The sequence below is a fragment of the Halichoerus grypus genome, chromosome 4 (assembly GCF_964656455.1).
Source record: "Halichoerus grypus chromosome 4, mHalGry1.hap1.1, whole genome shotgun sequence".
Taxonomy (NCBI): Eukaryota; Metazoa; Chordata; class Mammalia; order Carnivora; family Phocidae; genus Halichoerus; species Halichoerus grypus.
Genome location: NC_135715.1, coordinates 138,570,164 through 138,585,726, shown reverse-complemented (window position 1 = coordinate 138,585,726; position 15,563 = coordinate 138,570,164). Strand labels below are relative to the sequence as shown.

Below are 15,563 nucleotides of genomic sequence, written 5' to 3'. Positions count from 1 at the left end.
CTTCCCTTCCTCATCTGCATAAAGGGCGTAAAAATAACCTCCCTGCCTACTTCACAGGATTGCTGTGAAGACACCCATGAAACCAAGTTCTAAACTGTGAAGTACAGGAAAAAGGTCAGGAAGTCCACAAAATGAACCATGTATTTCCTACACGTTCTATGATTTACCCTCTATCATGGCGGTGACTATTGGCTCATGCTGTGGGCCCGTATGTATCGAGGCTCCTAACCATCCTGTTAGCTCCATGGGCAGAGATGACAGTATGTGTTTCCTGAAAGCACCGCAATGCCCAGCACAGCCTTGCACACACTGCACTGCCCAAAAGGATGACTTCTCTGAAGGCTTCCTACTACAAGTAATGAATAACCGGGGGCTTTGTGGAACAATGAAGAAATTAAAATTCCGCAGAGAAGTTATGTTTTATCACTTCAGCCTTGACATCTTTTTTCATTCCTCTGATTACGGCTTCCTCAGATTTGATCTTTGAACCAGCTACAACGCACTGTTCCTTAAAGTTCCAATGGCCCAAGTGCATGGATTCTTCCCAGCCTACACTGAATTAGATGGGTCTTGTTCTAATACGCAGCAGAATAGCAGATGCCACTGGTCACAAAGTCATCAACCAGTCCCTAATGTCCACTAATCCCTATTCACTTTAGTTTCCGACTGTTCCCCTTGGTGATTTTGTTATTTTTTATTTAGATTTTTACAACCCACAAATGGACTTTCTATTTTCTCACTGTAGAATAGCATGGAGTCAAGGAGAACCCATAGGATTTGGAGCTCAACAGATCAAAGTTTAAATCCCAGCTTTACCAGTTAATAGTTGCATGACTTTAAGGAAAGTGATTTCACCTTTCTGACCTTCAGTTTCCTCATCTTTGAAGTGGGGACAATAAATTAAGTGAGACAAGGTATGTGAAAGTACCTAGCGTGGTGCTGAGCACAAAGCTCCTTTATACTCACCTCCCCTCCCTCTGGAAATGCTTGCAACCCTTACTGCGATCTCCCAGAATACCCTTAGAGAAGCTTAAACACACTTGCCTTTTGCCCTTGGTTGACAAGTAAGAATGAAGCTTTTAATAGGCTGAATCAATTGTAAACCATTGGCCACTGTTGTTTGGGAATGGTTTAAGAAGGCTGCCTCTGACTGATCAAGGTTGAATTTGATTCTCCCAGCTGCCATTGGTTTTTCTGGTTTGAGTTTTTGTCCTTCCTTCCTTCTTTTTTTTTTTTTTAATTTTTTTCCTCATTAGGTCAATAAATATTCATTGCACGCTTACAGGGAGGCAGATGAAGGTTGTATGGGGCTTGAAGTCTAATAGTTGGGAGACCCTGTGATGAAAAAGAATATACAACTGCAAATACAAAGCTAGGTATAAAAGTGAATCTTTCTTAGAATGCAAATGGAAGGGACCCTGAAGTTTAAGGTTTATTTGCTTTGTAGTAAATCTGCCTCGGATGCCTATCACATGACAGGCATGATGTGAGGTTCTGGGGATACAGACATGAATGCAGTAGACACGCTCCCACTCACGTGGATCCAGCAGCCTAGTAATTTTCAGACAATGCTGAGCCTTTTCTTACCTCCTCAGAGAGCCACATGGTCCAGGCCTTTCTCATAGTTGGAGGTCCTTGAACACCAGCACTCTTTCTTGTTTCTCCTTACTCTGTGCTAGAAATAACCCAGACTCTTCTATACCCAGTGGCTCTCTCGAATTTCCTCCAGCTTGAAAGAGAAGACTGCCTTCCCCGTGCATGTCAGTGGAGAGATTTCTGGAATTTTCCCAGAACATGAAACCTCATTTACACATGAAGTCATGGGATCCAAAAAGTGAAGCAATGTTCTTAAGGTAGAAAGGTAGTTATCACCAGCCCAAGGTAAAGCCCAGTGCCCTGCTTTGGGCTTTAATGGCATTTCTGTTATGCCATATCATCTCCTCCAGACTTGCTCTCCAAATGGAGAATAGGAAAAGGCAAATACACTTTATCCCTCTCCAGAGAAGAATTTTAGCCAGCCAGCCCTCAATGCACATCATGGATAGTTAGTTGTCTTTATTACCTTCTTGGCACCATAATCAATCAGCCTTTAAAATTCTACAGTTGTCATTGTTGGTTGGGATGGTTGTGTTTATCAGCTTTATCCAAAAAATACACTGAGGTCTAGGAAAGACTTGCATCTTTATAAATATTAAAGATAAATAAAAATTAGAACATAACTCCTGTGTTCTTTTTATTTTAATGTTTATTTTCTCTTTCTCCCTGAAGAACACGGTAATATATATCTAAAGAGCTGAATTCAATCTTACCAAATTATCATCTTTTTCTGGTCTAGGTATAAGAGTTTGGGTGTGAGTAACTGCTGAATTTTCTTTTTATCTTAAAGACAAGGATTAGCCACTAGATGCTCCTTGAAATATTCATCAGTGTCTAATGCACATGAAATATTGCTTAACATTCAGGACAATATAATCTCGCCTTTTTTGAATTTCGTCTTTTGATTAAATGGCACTGGTATTAGAGAAACAGAAACAATGATCCCTGAAAAGCCACATATATAAGATAGATATTGATTCCATTTTGGAGAAAGAGCAAACCACAACACTCTGTGAAATTATCAAATTTGGGTTAGAAATCCTCGGGAATTTAGTGTATGATCAACATATTGCATCTTTGCAAGGGCAGAGAAAAAGCATGTAGCAATTGCGGCTGAAAACATCAATGTAAATGTTATTATGCCTTCCCAGTTCTCAGTCATATTGGCTGCCGACATCGCTCAGTGTCGGTTGATTGTCAGTGGCAATCTGTTGTCTGTTGTCTATTGGCTCACCCGCGTCATATGGTCCCACTGCCTGCACCCACGCAAATCACCGAGTGAACTGTTGTGTGAAATCATTCCTACGCCCTTTGGTACATTTGCAATGTGACAACTCACCCCCCGATATAGACCACATGTGCACTTCCGATAACCCATCCTGGAACCTGAGGCTCCATGAAGCTCAGGACTCGCATCTTACTGTCTCCCATTCACCGGCGAGTGTGCGTGGCTTCGCTCCCTCACAGGCCCACCGCCTGCACCTTTATTTGCTGAGCCTCTCCGCGTTTGTGCGACGTCTCTTCACAAGACTCCATGATGAACGTTCTGCAGCCGCGCAAGCTGCCTTGCCAGTTTTACTTCCCCAAATCTGAGAAAGCGCTTAGCAGTGCATTTCAGTCTTTGTGTTTGGATAATTTATGTGGTGAACATATAACAAAATCAGAGTTGGAAGGATATTGAGACATCCCAAATCTCAATGTGAACATTTGACTTCAAAGATTTCGTATTCTCTCAATACACAGTAATATTTTCGCGTGCTGATAGTGAGGGTGGAAGCCAGTCGAACATTTCTGGAGGACAATTGGGCGCTCTCCTTGATGAGTAATCTGAGATGTGTGCAAAAATAGAGGTATAAGAATGTTAAACCAGAGGGGTTTATAATCGCAAAATAGCTATTTATAATTATATGCATTTATAATTGTTATATATACTTATGTGTTTATAATGATAATAATAATTATAAACAAATAGATAAAGAAGAGATAGATATGAAAATAACCTCAATATCTGTCCAAACATGACTCTGCCATAATTATTAAAATTTTTTGAGATTTTGTTTATAATTTTAGAGTGTCTTAGTAAGCAAGACATAAAACCCAGAAAACATTAATGATTTTTATCACCTGCAAATTTGCAAAGAAACAAACACACAAAGTCAAATGCTTGCAACACATATTTTGAAAAAAGTATGCAAAGAGCTCTTGTGATTTAATTTCGATTTGATCGATTTAAGAAGGAAGAGGAAGAAAAGAAGGAGTAGAGGATGCTAATAGAAGAATAGGCAAGGAGCATAGATAATTCACAGAAACCCAATGGCTGATACAAAAGAAAAGATGCCTGGCTTTACCAATAATCAATGAAAAGCAAATGAATGCCATAATTAGATATTTTTCAGCAATTACACTGGGAAGAAGACCAATAATATTCACTCATGGCAAAGGAGTGAGGAAACTGGTAGCGAGAGCATAAATTGGTACAACGCTTTTAGAGAACATCTGGAAACACCTAAAATAATACATATGTCTATAATCACATAATACAATAATTGCTTGCATTTCATGATTGCTTGGTATGCACTCGGGCTAAGTGCTTGCACAGCTGGAAGTATTAACCATTTAGTCCTCACAACTGCTCTGTGAGCTGTCCTGCGCACTCGCAATTCCAGAAGGCAAGTTCACCTAGACTTCCTTGTGAGCAGTTACCTCCTAGAGCTGCGTCAGGCAGTCTCCCTGACTGTGAGGTCGTACTTGAATTATCCCCATTTTACACATCAGAAAACTAAGCCCTGGAGAGGTTATGTAACTTTCCTATGGCCATGGTAATGGTGTGATAGTAAACCAGCAATTGAGAGAGAGAGAGAGAGAGAGGGAGAGAGAGAAAGGAAGGAAGGAAGGAAGGAAGGAAGAAAGGAAGGAAGGAAGGAAACGAAAGGAAGGGAGGGAAGACTAGGAAGGAAGGAAGGGAGGAAGGGAGGAAGGGAGGGAGGGAGGGAGGGAGGGAGGAAGGAAGGAAGGAAGGAAGGAAGGAAGGAAGGAAGGAAGGAAGGAAGGAAAGAGAAAACAATAGAACAAAGAAAAAGTCCTGATCTGTAGTGTTTGCCAATTTCTGTGGTATAAATACTTCCACTGTGGCCAATAATAACCTATGGACATAAGGTCACTGAACTTGGAGTTGAGAAGAAAAGTGCTTAAGTGGCTCTCCTGAGCCAGCCTCAGCATATCCCAGTTTGTTAAGTGTTCCCATCAACATATAAATTCAGACAGTTTGCCTTCCAAAGCAGATGTCCATGGCTCAAAAATCTATTTCTAGGATGACACAAAATATACAAAATACATGTGGCCATAGTTATATGTGGAAAAATGTTTGTAATGGAGAAAACCTGAAAACAATGTAAAAGTTTATTTATTCATTTATCAGTTATTTCCTGAGAGCCAGTGTATCAGTCACTACACTGGGGCCAGGGATACAGTGGAGACAAAATTGACATGGTTCCGCAGAACTTACAGTCCAAGGGAAAGACCAGACACAAGTACTTACTCAAATTATAATTCACCTAAGCAAAGAATGTTATATAAATGGAGAAAAATAAAGAGGTGTGTGTGTGTGTGTGTGTGTGTGTGTATACATTATATGCATATATATAAAAGGACACAAAGTTAAAAACCTTTAGCCGAAATTGCCTCATGTAATGTTTTCTTCTTTTTTTCTAAACTATAGATATGTATTACTTTTATAATTAAACATAAAAAAATTAAATAACATCATTGCTGTGCAAAGATGTTTGAGGCTATGGTTTGAAAGAAAGTAGGTTACAAAACAGTATGCATAAGTTTTGCATAAGAAAAATGCCTAAAAGATGCACGCTGAATTGTTAGCAGTGGTTAATTAAGTAATGCTTTATCTTCCTCTTTTTGCCTCTTTTTACTTAACAGTTTTCCTACTATGAACATATGTAGCTTTTGCAATGAGAAAAATAAACAACATAAATTATTTTTAATAAATAAAAGGAATAGAAGAAAAATCAAGCAATGACATCTCTTTTTTTTTTTTTTTTTTTTGCCATATGAACAAGCTCAGAGCTGCTTTTCTGCAGAAAATCCACTAGAGAGAGTGAGCCGGTGGGGTGTCTGTTCTCCCTAAAGGATAAATGTGGGCTTTCAAGTTTGGAAGTACCATCACAATGGGCAGAATGTCTCACCTTTCATCTGGGTGTTTGCCTTTACGGAAAAACAGCAATTCCATGTTGAGCTGGTCCAACCCAAGGGGGAAAAAAAAAGAGAGAGCTGCCCAATAAACTCCAAATGTGAAATCACCTCCCCCACTGGAAATCATGGTCAGGTTCAAATGAATTCACACATTTTACACATATTCCTCTGCTTCCACTTATCATGCCAAAGGTCAACCTATGGTTTACATTCATACCAATATGACGTTTCCAGACCATTGTAATTCTTAGAAAAATACAATGCACAACCGCACACCAGAAAAACAACCACCCAGCAAGGGGAAAAATTTCAATAGCATTAGGATTGCTCAACAAACCAACAAAAGCCAGGAAATTCAAAGTTAAGTTTTACACTCCCTTCTTAACTCCACACTATTGTGAAAGAGAAATAAAAGGCACAATGGCGTGTGTTAGGGGTGCAATGTCAGCAGTAACAGCACTTCCAGGCTTTTATTGACTGTGTCATAACCTTAACATTCTATAAACAGGGGATTTGGCTTAACACCTGGGTCCTTTAAAAGAGAAATATCTCCTGGAAGCCTAGACTAGGGAAACCCAAAGAGGTTTCCTCGTCTCTTAGGTATACACAGTAAATCATTATAGAAAGAGGAAACAGATAAACTTGTAGTTAAGATTACAACCATTCTGGCCTCTCGGGAAAATAAATAATTACAACAAAGAACCCTATTTACTTATGAGACCAGAAGAGACTCCTGAGTAATCTGGTCTACCAGCTAATTATTAGACGCATTCTCATGCAAAGCTTTGCATTTAGGGAATAGAAGTATTCCTCAGTGGTACTTTAAAGTGCTAATAGTTTAATGTTTCTTTTCTTACCATTTGCCAAATACAGCAAGCTCCTTTTGGAGTGTTCGATGCCTGAATAAATTGAAACTCTAGCCAATTCAAGGACAATAGAAACATTCTTCGAGATTTAAAAATAAGCATAATTTCATTACCAGGCATGAAATCTGGACATTTTTTTTTTAACCTGGCAGGAAAAGTTTATTGAGGAAGTTAAATGAGTCCCAGAAAAGTACATTTTCATGAATTGATTTCAGTGAGATTGTGAAGGAGGAGAGATGCTTCGCAGACGCTGGGCACCAGAAGCTCCTCTCCTATGGAGAAGCCCTGAACCATGGGATAGGCATCTTGAAAACCCTTCAGGCTTTGCCCCACCCACAATGAATGAAAGCCACTTCTGCTTAAGCGTCATGATGAAAGACTAGGACTCTTTAGCGTCCTTTAAGGTTTGGCCCCTATATCTAATGTCAAACCAAGGAATGATTTGGGATCAAGGCTCTTCTCCCTGGTAACATACAGAGATCCCGGCAACAGAGAACAAACTTCAAATGAGTGAACTGTTTTCCTCTTTGGAATCTTCACTTTAGCAAATGGCAATGGTCAGAACTGCTCTTAAGTAACTAAGTAATACGCTGCCTTAAGGCAAGTTCTTGCCATGATTGTTGGCTATCAAAAGAGAAGTAATGAACAAAATAGCCATTACCAATAATTAAGATCCCTTTAACATGTTAAAGGAATTTTCTTCTATTTTACGGTTACTTTTTTTTAAAAATCAGCTAATAAATATGGAATTGTATCAAATCTTTTTGGAGCATCTTTCAAAAGATCATGTGTTTTTTCCCGTCTTACAATATATTAATATGATGAATAATGTAATAGCTTTCAGAATGTTAAACTATCTATGCATTTTTGGAGTAAACAGATCCATTCACATGCAGATGGCCAAAACTCAGTCACATGACCATATATAACTGAAAGAGAGGGAAAGGTAGACAGTGTGTGCCCAGAAAGAAAGGGAAGTGGGTTTGGTGAATAGCTATCCAGTCTCTGCAACACCAGCCATGCCATCTCTGGACCTACAAGAATACCAGGTGCTACAAGGAGGGGTTCCTGAAGCGAAGGGCAAATCCCTCCCTTTCTTCTCTCACATCCCCGGCTCAAAACAGCCAAGAAATAGGGATAATTTGGAGTGAGTGGGGCTAGTCAAACTTTCTCACCAAATAGGAGTAAGATCATTCTTGGGCTCCCATCTCAAAACTCCGTACTCCTATCAAGAAAGCAGGTCTATGCTTTTCACTCCTCTGAGCTGGGTGGATATATATAAGGACTTACAGGTACCATTATTGTTAGTTTCGTAACTGTAAAACGATACGCATTTTCACATTTTTATGCTGTCTGATAAATCAAATGTGCAACTAGTACAGCAACCAAAGTATACATTTTACTTTTAAAATTAGAAAGAAAAGGTAAAGCCACCAGACTTTTAGCTGAAAAAGTGAATAATCTGTTTTGTAGACATTTTTAAATCGCTATTATGAACTCAATGGATATTGTATTCAAAGGTAAATTCCATCTACACGTGAGTGTGGTGAGTAGACTCGAGTCCCTCTGCTCTGCCCAGGAACCGTTTGTGTGTTTGGCTTTTTCAGGCTACAGAGGGCACTCAGCAAAGGGAGAATTCTGTCAACATAGAATGGGAATGTACCTTGCCTTTCAGGCATCAGCCTTAATTTGATTGATCAACTAGATCTTACAGAGACATGACAATGTCTAAGTGACATTGTACAAGGCTAGACCAAAGCCATTGATTGTTACAGCCCCCAATTCATTGATATACACTTCCAGCCAATTTATTTAGACCAAATCCTAGGACTATTATATGTCCCAGGATTGCAAAAAAGTCATCTTACATTTTAGCACGAAATATTTTTAAAAGAATTTGCATTTTCTAGAAGGTTGAAGGAAAGAAGCATTCAAAAGTAAAAAAATATATATATATAAATGACAGTTGAATCTCAAAGATGATTCTAAACCAAACATTTGAGAGCACTTCTCTTTCTTTGCCACCAACTCCCTCTCAAACTCTTCTTTCTTCTCAAGGTCCACAAAAAGCCCCAATCTCTCCAGGTTAGCCGTCAAATCAAAACCACAGTGAGATACTGCTTCATACCCACTAGGATGGCTCCAAGCAAAACAGATAAATAAGAATACATGTTGGTTAGGATGTGGAAAAGCTGGAACCCTCACACATTGCTGGTGGGAATGTAAAATGGTACAGCCACTTGGGAAAACAATCTGGCAGTTTCTCCAAAGATTAAATATATGACTCAGCAGTTCTCTTCCTAGGTGAGAAATAGGAATGAAAGTGTATTTCCATGCAAAAATTTGTTCATGAATGTTTACAGCAGCATTATTCATAATAGCCAAAAAGTGGAAGCAATCCAAATGTTTCTTAACTGATGGACGGATCAGTTTATTAACTGATGGGTAAATAAAAAGTGGTACTATGGAATATTATTCAGTAATAAAAAGAAACGAAGTACTGGAGCACACCACAACATTGATGAACCTTGAAAACATACAAGTGAAAGAAGCTAGTCGCAAAAGATCCTATATTGTGCAATTCCACTTAAATAAAATGTCCAGAATAGGCAAATCCATAGAGAAAGAAGGTAGATTAGTGGTTGCCTAGTGCAGAGGGGCTTGGAGAGGAATGAGGAATGACTACCAATGGCTCTGGGATTTCCGGTTGGGGTGGTGAACATGCTCTGAAATCAATGATGGTGATGGTTTCACAATTCTGTGAATATACTGAAAGCTATTGAATTGTACACTTTAAGGGGGTGAATTATATGGTGTGTGAGTTCTATCTCAATAAAGCTGTATATTTTTTAAAACCCTCCAGAGCCAATTATAAAACCTGGCACTTAGTAAGTGCTTAATAAATATTTGTTGAAAGAAAGAAAGAAAAAAAAGAAAAGAAAGAAAGAAAGAAAAAGAAAGAAAGAAAGTAAGGAAGGAAGAGGGGGGTGTTTTCATTTGTAGATCAAATTAATATCATGGAATGAGTAAGCGGAGTTCAGATAGGGAACTTAGGTTTTGCCTCAATATGTCATTCCTTGGGAGGTCTTCACTGAAAGCTCAAAATTTGCCCTTGGTCCCGTCTCCTCCAGTGCCTGCCCTTCCCCCTTTGCCCCGTTCATTTCACATGATTGCCTGTTCTCTGTGAGGGTAGAGGCCATATCTGCATCCCCAAAACCCCCCAGCGCAGTTCTTGATGCTCAGTGAACACTTATGAACTTAGTGCCTATACGTGAAATCAATCAATATCTATTTACATCTACTTTATTTATTAAACATCTACTTTTTGTCAGACAATATGGTGGATGCTGCAGGGACTATAAAAAAGTTACCAGGCTTCTGAATTGCTTGACTTGTTATTACAAGCATGTATTACTTTGGTACTGCAAAAATAAAGTAATGTAAAAAAAAAAGTTTTTAAAGGGTTCTAAATCCTGGTTTCTTTCGAATGCTTGAAAGAAAGAAAACTGACAACTCCGAAGGTCTGCCATTGATATCTGATAACCACAGATATGAACATAATAATTTGGGTACAAGCCATGATACGCTAAGTGGACAAATGGAGTGTATTAAATATGACTGCCCTTCCTAGTCTGATCCTTTGCTCGGCCACATATTAGTTGTGTGATTTCAGATGGGCTGCTGGGCTACTTGGAGCCTCAGTTTTCTCATCTGTAACTGGGGGATTTTGACACTATTACCTACATGATGGGGCTGTTGTGATGATAACCCATGTAAATATTCTGCAAATTATCAGTAACAATATTAGCAGTGGCACAGGGGAACAGGTGGTCTCTACAGAGACCCGGGAAAGAGGTCGCCCTGGGCTTAGGGCTTCAGGGAGGGGGAGGTTTGGTTAACTCCGTGGTCTCTGGAGTCAGACCATCCGGAGTTCTAATCCCAGGGTGACCACTTACTAGCTTGAGGAATTTGGGTGAGTTAATTCTCATTCAAATAATTTTATTTTACTGTTAAATGGGGGAAATTAAAAGCACCTACTTTGTGGAGTTGTGACAAGAATTCAACGAGAAATTGGTATGTTCTAATGTGTTCAGCAGATAGCAAGCTTTCCATCAATGGCAGCCATCACTCAATCCTGATCCTTAAGAGGGAGCTGGGCCAAGCACATTTCAAAAGGGTAAAGAGATAAAGTGCCAAACAACATTCTAACCAGAGAGAGGCACACATGTCACAGTACCCTGCAAAAAAAGATTATTAACCTCCTAATAATAGTTTATTGTGATTATATTCCATAATTATCTTCTAAAAGCTATCACAGGGACTGACTCCAAAGTTTTCCTTTCTCTAGCTGATTTGGAATGCCTTATAGAGAGCATTATAAAGCTCTCTAGCAATTCAGCAGTCCAGTGTTTCCCTGCAATGGGCTAGCACAAACCCCACTGTGAAGCTGATCATCATTAAACACATTGTAGTCTCCCGTAACAATGGTGTCAAAGTTGGGGGCAGTATTCCGATGTGTTTGGATTCAACAGGACACTAAAGACATGTGTTAGATTCCAGGAGGAGAGGAAACCAACAGGCTTCATGCATCGAGAACCTAACTTTGGCCTCATCTTAATTGGAGGGTTTGGCTCACCCTTTCCCCACCTGTCTGTTTTCCCATTGTGTATTCCCATAATTGCTAAATTAGGAATTCTTCACCTATTTCCATGGGTCTCAGACTTCGGTGTGTATCGGAATGACCCAGAGGGCTTGTGAAAACACAGATTGCTGGGCCTCACGCCCAAATTTCTTATTCAGTAGGTCCAGCATGAGGCCCTGGAATTCACGATTCCATCAGTTTCCCAGGTAAGGTGACACTGCTGGGGAGGGGAACACACTTAGAGAACCAGTTACCTAGCCTAACAAACAGCTACTTGGAAAATATACTTTTTTCAGGGCTGCCTTGCTCTTTAAAAGAACTCTGACAGCAGACAAGCCTTCCGGATAAAGTCCAATGCACACAGCTTGGGAAGTTTCTAGAGGGTGGACCTTCTGAGAGGCACCGAGTCAGGAGCTGATCAGTTGCAGCTGCTCTGATGAAATGTCCTATAATCAGCGGCTGCTTGTCTCCGCAGACCTCCCTTAGCACAAAGGGTTCCCAGCCCAGCTGCCTGCTCCCAGCTTCCTGGAGCAGATCTGCAGCTGGCCCCACTTCCCTCTGCACAGGGGACCCGCGGGTGTGGTGAGGACCTGAGCGGGGCCTCCCCGGGGGGACTTCCTCCCCACTTCCTCCCGCCTCCCGACATCAGCGCTTCTCACCGGGGAAACCAGTCTGCACTGTCTTGAGGGCAAGTGCCGGAGGTTTATTGTCACAGCAACTGATCCTCTATCCGCAGAGGGGTAGAAGAGCCCTGGGGTGTGATTTGATGGGTTCTCCCTAAAGGATCTCCCTGAATGACTATGTCACCACTAGGAACTCTTTCTTTTGAATTATGCACTTTTCCACCCACAAATCCCAGCTTATAAGGCAAACCGTTCTCCTGAAGGAAGAGTGTGAATTCCTTATCAAATGGAGCCTGGGACCAGCCTCGGAGGAGAGATTGCCAGTCCTCACCCACGAAGGGATGCTGACAACAGCAACTTTGCCTCCCACACTATTGTAGCGAAGTCCTGCTGAGAGGGGCTTGCTGAGGGTGGGGAGGGGAGTGACTGGGGCCACAACAGAGGTTAGAACCAGTAGCTCTCCCTACACATGGTGATGTTTTTAAAATCTCATGCTCAAAAGCTGAAGACTAAAGATAGTCACAAAACACCTCACCAGTCTGCCCATCATGAAACTACAGAGAAATGAAGAAATGTCCTTTGAGATCGGACTCCTACTTTACAGCACATTTTGTTCATGTTTCAGGACAAATTCACCTTCACGGTTTGTATTTTATTTTATATTTTATTTTGCGATCATCTATTTTAACATCTTGAGTGGGGTTTCACATAAAAGACCTAGAGCCAGGATGTTTGGGAAATTAACAGATGATATTTAGCAAACACTTCGACGGGTCATAAAGAAACATCTGCAGCGAGTCTGAGACTAGGAGTAGTGTGTTGGGGGAAGGAGGCCCCTCTCCAGCAGCTGCACTGGGTTACAAGGTTGAGCTGAGCTAAGGGTTCTGAGCTGAGCTAAGGGTTCCGAGCTGATGGCCGTGCGATTCAACGAGTCCCCAGCAGGGGGCACCCTGTTGCAGTAAACTCTCTCCTTTTTATAGTTTTGCTCGGGTCGGCAGACCTTACACATAATTTGATTTCTCTAACCCTCTGCTTCAGCCTTCAAAGCAAACACTCCTCTCTAGGAAGCTTTCCTCCCACATCTTATGAAAATGGACATTTTGATGGGAGGTGGCTCTTGTGGAGAGGATTAAAAGCAAAATTTGAAGAAGGAAGACAAGTCGATGAAATTAAATAGATTAGAAGGTTGAATACACACCCACACAAGTTTAAAGCTGGTCCTGCCTGACTTTCATGACTGACCCAAAGAGCACAAGCAATTCCTAGATTGTCTCATAAAAATCTGAGTCAGTGGTGCACCTCAGTATAAAAGGGCCTCCTGGTATTTCATTTCTCAAGGGTCAACTGTATTATTTGACAGCCTCTGTCTGTGCAGAAAACACCCTGTGTTCTCCTGGCAGTGCATAAACAATCACAATAAATAATCCACTCATTAGCCAAAACAATCAGCGCTATTTTAGACAATCCTAAAGTATCTTGGAAGTAAATAATTCAGAAGTAGACCACGGCCTTCTCTCACAACCAGGCTCCAATGTTGCCAGCTATTACTATTTAAGCATTTTAAATGACCTTTTTGTCCTTTGAATAAATAATAATTTATCTGTTTTGAATATGTAAATGACTAATTTCGAATAAAATTAGGCAATTTAATTCATTACACTCGCACTTCACAGCTCTGTAGACACATTCGGGCAAAATTCTCATTTTAAACTTGTGGATTTTATAATGTGATACGTATTTTTTTTTTCATTTTTCTTTTAAAGCTTTTCTTCCTGGAGATTTTGCCGAGCAAGGTGTCCTTACTCACCCTGGCTCTTGTCTCAGTCACATTTTAAAAGCCAGTTCATTCTAGAAATGCTAACTCATTTAAGCCTCTTGAGGTAGCTGTCACAGAGGGGTAAACTGAGGCATGGAGACATTCATGACTTGCTAGAATAAACAGAAGTGGCAAGTAGCCCAGGCAGGATGTGAACCCAAGAGGTCTGTAGCCGAAGCCCAAAGACTTAACTACCACGCTTTGTTATCTCTCAACAATGAAGAGTCCTTAGTTGTATACACATTCAGCTAGTAAATGGCTCTTTTAATTAAGTGTGATAACCTAGGTAAGGTATCTAGTCCAATCCCTGGCTCATAGTAGATGCTTGACAAAAATTGGGGGTACGGGAGGAGGGCAGATGTGTAGATGTATATTGCCCCTCTGTACTCACATAGTGAAGTGGTTGATAGCACTGGCTTAAACAGAACTAGGATATTTCCAGCTCTTTCCATCACTATCTGTGTGGCCTTTTTCAACCAACTTTGTCACACTAAGTTCAGTCTCCCCATCTGGGGATGTTACTAGAGTCTGCCTCACAGAGCTGAGGTCAAGGTGAAGGAAATCATGCATGTGTGGACTTAGCCCAGAGCCTGGCTCAGGATAACAGGTTGCAATTCTTTCCATTTTCTTTAGACTCAGTTTTACGTAAGGATTTAATCAGTGTTTAGTATCCTATAAGGTAAATATTTACTGAAATTTTCGCTCAAATAAGGCCATTCAAGGAGCAAGTTCAAGCCTTTCTAGGGAGACATGGAAGCATTTGCTAATCAATATTGATCAAGGGTTTTGAAAGGAAAAAAGACGAAGAGCACTATTAGAAAGTCAGTTATGGACTAAAATTTGGCAAAGTTTACAGAGCTTCAAGCCCAATACTTCTCCTCAGTAGCCAGTACTTTATGCAAGAGAAAGCTGGAACCCTGCCCTTGACAGAGGGCAAGGAAGGATAAAGAAATGAGAGAGGAGGGGTGCCTGGGTGGCTCAGTCAGTTAAGCGTCTGCCTTCAGCTCAGGTCATGATCCCAGGGTCCTGGGATCGAGCCCCGTATCGGGCTCCCTGCTCAGTGGGGAGCCTGCTTCTCCCTCTCCCTCTGCCGCTCCCCCTGCTTGTGCTCTCTCTCTCTCTCTGTATAAAATAAATAAATAAAAAATAAAATCTTGAAAAAAAAGAAATGAGAGAGGAGAAGCTCGGACAGAGCCACAGAGCCAGGTAGGCCTTCCCCGCTCCTTCCCTCTCCTTGCTCCATCTCAGGCTATAACTGCTCCTCATTTTGTCCCACTCCCCCTGGCTGGACTCTCCCTCACCAGACCTCCTCCTGGAGCAGCTGTTGGGTGGTGAAAGAGCATCATGAGCTGCCTTTGCTGCCTAGAGGCTGTGACAGGGGCCAGGTGGCCTCAGCGAGTGACCAGGGGAGTTCAAGGCCTGTGGTGAAGGGAAAGTCATTTCCCTCGAACCTCCATGGATGTGTAAGGGCCACGGGCATCTTTGCTGAATGGTTGTCTTTGCTATAAGGAAAGGGAAACAATATTCCGTCCTCAAAGTTGTATTTTAGACCATTGCAGGAACCATGATGGATGACTCAACATCAGGCTAGGGTAGTATTTTCCCAGTGGTCACACGCCTTGCTGGGAAGCAGCATGTGCACAATGTCTTCCTGGCGTTCTCATGGACCCACAGGCAATTTTTAAGATGGCATTTTAACGTCACTATTCTCTGTGCCGTTCCTTATGACTTCCTTCTCCCCCATACAGGACTTGTCACTGATGAGGATCACATAATTCTAAAATACATGAAGGACAGGAAGGACTACCAGAGAC

The 15,563-nt window shown here is 41.1% G+C and overlaps 1 long non-coding RNA gene across 2 annotated transcripts in view; it reads right to left on the bottom strand.

Annotated features, from left to right (window-relative positions):
* Window positions 1–1,005: 1,005 nt before the first annotated feature.
* Window positions 1,006–15,563, bottom strand: part of LOC118530159 (uncharacterized) — a 36,350-nt gene continuing 21,792 nt past the window's right edge. For both annotated transcript variants that reach the window (XR_004914496.2, XR_013447225.1), the window contains one exon: window positions 1,006–3,423. This is a non-coding gene — a long non-coding RNA (uncharacterized LOC118530159). The remainder of the gene's footprint in view (window positions 3,424–15,563) is intronic.